This window comes from Andrographis paniculata, unplaced genomic scaffold (genome assembly GCF_009805555.1).
Source record: "Andrographis paniculata isolate CXL003 unplaced genomic scaffold, ASM980555v1 Contig52END, whole genome shotgun sequence".
NCBI classification, from domain to species: domain Eukaryota; kingdom Viridiplantae; phylum Streptophyta; class Magnoliopsida; order Lamiales; family Acanthaceae; genus Andrographis; species Andrographis paniculata.
Genome location: NW_026137587.1, coordinates 4498109 through 4505236, shown reverse-complemented (window position 1 = coordinate 4505236; position 7128 = coordinate 4498109).

The following is a 7128-nucleotide window of genomic DNA, read 5'->3' as shown; positions in this document are numbered from 1 at the left end:
GAAATATAAAAGGCTTAACTATATCGAAACAAATTATTTTTTCTCAAAATTATATATATCCCTTACCGTCACATAACTGCTATAAGTAAATTAATTACTTAACATTGATAAGACTTTTCGTAAATATAATCACAATTTCCTTCTTTATAGATAACATGAAATTGATACATTAAAAATATTATACTCCCTCCGTCTCAAACACCATGCACCATTTCATTTTTTATATGTCCAAACATCCTACAATATTTCCAAAATAGGAAATAATTAATTATACATAATCTTTACCTCACACTTTATCCCACATCATTCAAATTTAAAATATATATATATTTCTCTTTCAATCGCATCACCTAATTTCTAAATTATTATACTTAATACTACCCACTTAAAAATTCGTGCAAAAAATAAATGTTGCACCTTATTTGGGACAGATAGAGTATTAATAACACAAATTACAATAACAATGCATATTGAATTTAAATACATATTGGGTGTTATTTTTTTTATATAAAATAAAATTTATATTATTCTTTAAATAATAAATTCTGATCTAGTACGCAATAAAATTACAAGCCAAAGCAATTTTCTTTTCGTTAAAAGTGTTGAAAGGTAGTTAAAACTACCTCTTTTCATTTTTAGTAATTTTATCAATATTAAACATACTTAACAAATATAAATCAATTTAATTAAACTTCTAAACTTCTTTATTTCTATATCTCTCCACAATTAACATAATTTTTTATCTATATTTAAAACTTCTCATTTTTTATAAAACTAATTTACGGTATTATAAGTATTATATAAAATTTTATTATCTATACAAAATGATATTCATATTGCATATATTTTTTCGAGATATAATCTTAAAAAATTTTAAAATACCAATAATATTATTCATATAAAAAATAATAAACTAATATCATAACTTATTATTAATAAATTATTAATCTATACTACCTAAAAACTGTCTCTAATAAAATGGTCCATCCTTCACGGGAGGGAGGGAGTATTTGTTTAGCATTTAATATTTATAATTTTAGATATTTTTGCTGCATCTATTATCATATTTATGTCCATTTGATCATATATGAATTTTAAGAGAAGCGGGTAAATATAAAAAAAAAAAAAATTATAGTAAAAAAAATAAAAATATATAGAACTACATTTTTACTAGAAAATAAAACAGAATTATTATTATTTTTTTTATATAGAGAATAAGATGTTGCGTGTTTTTGTTGACATGGATATTATACTATAGGGCTTGTTTTTTTGGAATAAAATTCAGATTTTTATTATTTGTACTATGTATTTTTTAAAATAAATAAATAAAAAATTCTTATTAAATATCTTATTGTATATTATTTTAATATTTAACTAAAACTAAATTTTTTCTAAATCTATCAAAAGAAATATACATTTGGAGTTTGAAATTATGATTTCACAGTCACAAATCTACCCACCACACCAACAAATCATCTGTTACGAGACTCATTTTTTTTGTTTTCCTTTTGGGTGGGAGAGTGGGGTTATAAAAAATTATATATTTATGTTTAGAAACTCTATTAGAAAAATAGTGTGGAAGTGGTTGGCTTATGACTCTCAAAGTAAAATTCGGAAAAAATAAAAATAAAAAATAATAATAATAATAATAATAATAATAATAATAATAATGATGATGTGTAGTGGCAATTGTAATATAATTTTTTTGTAAAAAATATAAAGTTACGGAATTATTGCAATTTTAATTGATATAAAGTCACGGAAATGTAATGATATTATTATGTAACTTATTGTCATGAAAATGTCATCATTTTAAAAAGATTTACGAAATTTTGTTGCAATTTCTGTCGCTATATAAAATCATATATGTAACTAATTATTGTCACATAAATGCACTGATTTAAATTTAAAAAAAAAAAAATCACAAGTGGAATTCCACGGAAATAGTTCTGTATATTTTTTTGTGACTTTTCAGTAAAAAGTCACAAATTTATATTAAAACCGTGATTTTTTCTACCGTAATTTTAGTCTAATTTTCTAGTAATGAAATCATACTACTTTTTGTATTTTTCTTTTTTTTTTATAAATGTAACAAATTTACATACATGTATTAAAATATGTGTTTAAAAGTTTGAATATATATATATATATTTATGTACTTAATTAATATTACTATATTTTTGGAAAATCGTATAGGAATAAAATACTAAATAAACACGTTAATATTACGATATTACATTAATTTATTATTTTATGATGGAAATATGTTGAATATATTAACATTGTCATATATAATATATGCAATATTCCATGTTATAAACTGTTCAATCTTTTCCCTTCAACGATACTACATGAATATTTATACATATTGTAATAAGAGGAGCATAGAACAAATTAAATTAAATTACCCTAAGATGGAGAACAAAAAATTGCTAGTTGTGATAATGTCGATGATTATTGTATTGTCTTTCTTGCTTATAAATTGTGGGGCAGAAACTAGAATTAATCCAGCTGCCCACCTCGGGCCGGGCTGCTTCCAGTCGTGCTTCGACAGTTGTAAGAGGCGCGGAGTAAATCTCACCGTTTGTAGCACCGAATGCGCTCAAATGTGTTGTGGCCCGATTGATTGCAAACATGGCCCGGGCCAAGATTTGCCCAAGGTTCGTGTTTTCGATTTTTTTTTTAAAAAAAAATTAATTTAGTGTGTAATGATATATGCTCGATGATTTCAAGAAATTGGTAAAAAATTTTCAAAGATCTTTGTTTTGTTATTATGATTATTGAGATGATCGATACATTGTTTAAGAATTTATTGTGTGTTATGTTCTTAATATATAGGATGGCGCGATCAACGGTTGAGATGCATGCGATCGATGATTATATATGTTTATTTGCAAAGATTAAATAATGAATAATATTGTGATGTGATAAATTGTATATGGCTATCTAAATTTTATTTATGAGATTGTGGAAATAAAATTTGAACATTTTAGTATTGTCATATTATTTTTTTATTGTTCGATCGCACGTGCATATTAAAATGGATGCGGATGCAATGTCTTTCTTTTCTTTTTTTTAAGTTGTACTTTTCTTGATTATTGTATTATCGGTTTTTTCTTTTTTTTTTTGTATTAAGATTATTATTTTTTTTGGTATTAAGATGCTTATTATATTGTCTTTTTTCTATTTTTTTATTTTTTGTCAATATATATATATACACAATTTCTATCAATAACAAAAATATTCTTACACATTATTTAGTTTATACTTTTTAATATTAAATTTATTTACAAATATGTAATGATTATTCACACATTCAATTTTTCTAAATAATAATTCTTGCTTCAATAATTCACTTATTTACTTTCTAAAATAAACACATTTTATTTCACAATTAAATAATATAAAATTATATTCAACAAAATTTGTATACAATTCAATAAAAATAAATAAATTATGTCGACGGAATGAGTAGATAAAATTAAGATATTTGACTACAAAATCTTAATAGAATGTAGATATACTAATTGGTCTGAGTAAATTCGGAATTGACCCAGACTCACCTTATTATTTTGGGATCGGATTCAGATCTTATACACTCTACGGGATTCAGGGTCTAAAGGTGGATCCAACTCATATCTAAATCGAATCCAATTAATATATAATTACATATTTATTTGAAAAAATAAATAAATCTCAAACAATATATATTACAAAATAATAATAATAATAATAATGAAAGTTTAGAGCTTTACTCTTTTGAAACAACTGTATGTATTTGTTTCAATATCGTCACTTTCAATTTTTTATTACTATTATTTTTAACAATATAAGAAATTAACTTTTCAAAAGAAATTAATGTGTAACGTGTATAGATTCTCAAATAATTGAATGGAAAAACCAATTGATTGCATATGAATGTTATGATTATTTTTTATTTTCATGATTTAATAAAGTTTATTTAAATTGAAAACTTCTCCTTATCCACATATTAAATGTAAACTTGTGTTTTTTATTTTAACTTTTTTAACACGAGCCACGGTATAATGTTATATAATCCTAACAATTTCATTTAACATATTCAACTTCATTAAATAGATCATTTGATCATCAATTATTTAAATATAAAAAAAAAATCAAACAATACATGAACTATATTGTTCTCCCAAATATAATTAGTGAAAAATTAAATATGGATAACAAGAAAAATGTATCATCGACAATCATATTGATGGTATTGATGGCTTTTTCAGCTCATCAAGCATCGGGACTTCCATTTTGCTTAGCATCGTGTGGTTAGAAATGCATCATAAACTTAAATCCGGGTTTTTATGGGCTCAAATGCCTTTCAAAGTGCCCCATCGTTGGTAGCGGTATGTCGAAGCGCAATAGTTATTGCAACATCGGTTGCCTTGTCGAGAAGTGCTCTTCTTTGGTTCAAAATGGTAAGATTGTTTATTTTTAATTTCTTGATTTTAAAATATTTTATGTGAAATTCTTTAATATTAAAAAAAAAAAAAAAAAACTATAGCCAAATACACCCAATATGTTTTAATTATTGCATACATAATTAAAATTAGAAATTTACGTTAATTGTATTCAATATAATATTTTGACAAAAATTATATATTTGATATGATTTTTTTGGTGGGAATTTGTATTACTTATATTCTATTTTTTTTGTTGATCGCATTAGAATTAAATAATATCGTCTTAATTCAATTTAATTTCATTTTACAGTTCTTAGCATAGCAACAATTGGAGCAGATGTGTGTGCTCAAAAGTGTAAGAAAGTATGCAGCACTGTGCATTAATGACCTTTCACCATTGCAGAAATATATATTATCGAGAAATAATAATAAGACGACGAAAAAGAAGAAGAAAAATAAAAAAGAAAGAAAAAGAAGATGATGATGATAATTTAATATCGTAAAAATAATAAATTGATATGCCCTTTATGAATTCAGGACTGGTATTTTTTTATTTTTTTTTCTGAATGAATATGAAATAATATTGAGATGGATTGAATGCGTGAGAAAATTGTTGTTGAATATTGGAATATACTGAAAAGAAAATTTGATGTGAATCCTTGAAACTATAGAATTTGTGTTTTTGGATGAATGTATTTTGTATGTTAGTATAGAAAATTATACTGGTAATATAAAAATAATATTTTATATTGAATTGTTGATTTTTGTGAGTAGATAAAGCATATATTATGTTAATATATATATATATATCATAAAATATAAATAATATTTATGAAAAATCGTTTCAGTTAAAAATATTGAATGAACAAACTCACATATGTATGAAATAAGATAGAAAAATTATCGAAAATATAAAATCCAGAAAAAAAAATATATATATATATATGTAATTAGTATTGACAAAACAGCAAGAGTCTTCAATCTTGAAGTTGGGCTTTTCGGAAAAATGTTGGAATGCAAACTAAGTCTCATATTGAAAAGTCAAAAAAAGAGCCAACTACATATAAATTTCATATCTAATTTCATTAATACGAGGTCGTTTGAAATCTCGTTCAAAGTAGATAATATCATATTAGTATTTAGTTAAATCAGTTCTAACAATTGATATTAGAATATGATTTAAAAGAATTAATTGGTAGAGTGGATTGTACTGGACGACAATGGACATTGGTTATGGAAAGCACCGAATGCGCTCAAATGTGTAGTGGCCCGATTGATTGCAAGCATGGCCCGGGCCAAGATTTGCTCAAGGTTCGCTTTCAATGTCTTCTTTAATTTGATGTGAAATGATATATGCCCGAAAATGCGCACTGGGTAAACCCCTGGTCGAACATAATATCCTATAAACCAAGCCCGACAGAAAAGTTATACTAAGCGAACCATGTGTGGCAGGTGACTTGAGGCGTCCGGGTTTAAACTCATGGCATCAATATGTAGGATGCCACAATCACCAGTTGAAATGCATGCAATGCAATGGATGATTATATATACTTATTTTCTGGATGTTAAATAATAAATAATATTGTAATGTGATGTTATGTTATGTATACGGTGATAAATTGTATATAGTTATTTAAATTTTATTTATGAGATTGTGGAAATAAAATTTGAACATTTTAGTATTGTGATATTAATTTTTGATTGTTCGATTGCGCATACATATTAAGATGGATGCGATGTCTTTCTTTTCTTTTGTAACCTTTTTTTTTCAAATTTTTTTTCTTGATTATACATTTTTGTTGTTCGACGAATTTGCTTTTTTTATAGTATATAATAGTTGAATTTATTTAAAAAATATATTTTTCTCACACAAAATATCATATTCAATCTACTGTTAAAATAAAAAAAACTGAACAAATAAAAGTTACCAACTAAATTCACCCACGATTCACTCTCATATAATCATATTTAATTAGGAATATGTTCTTTTAACAATTTTTTTTTTTCTATTATAATATTATTTCTTATAAAACATCACATAAAATAATTATACAAATCCACTAAAATAGTACTTCATCAGTCCGCCAAATATACTCTATCTTTTTTTTCAAAAAAAATATATACAATTCTCACTCATAACAAAAAAAATTCTTATATATATTTTTTTAATTTATACTCTTTTAACATTAAATTTATTTACAAATATGCAACAACTATTTACATACTCAATTTATCTATAAAAAAAATCTCCCTTTAATAATACACTTATTTACTTTCTAAAAACTACATGTACCTTTGGCACAATTAAATAATATAATATTATATTCATTAAAACTCGTATACGATTCAAATAAAAATAATATTTGTTGATGGAAGTAATATATAAAATTCATATATTTGACTACAAAAATCTTAATAGAATGTAGATATGGAAATAGGTTTGGGTAAACCCGAAACTTGACCCGGACCAAACCTATTTATTTGAAGTCGAATCCAATCATTTAAATATTGAGTTGGGCATGAGTCAGATCTTATATACTCTATCAAGTCTGGGTCTAAAGGTGGATCCGACTCGAACCCGAACTGATCCCGATTAATATATTAATTATACTCTATTTGTTCTGGAACTAAATATTCATTTGTTTTTTGCACGTATTTTTAGAAATATTAGTATTATATTGGGATATAGTAGGAATAA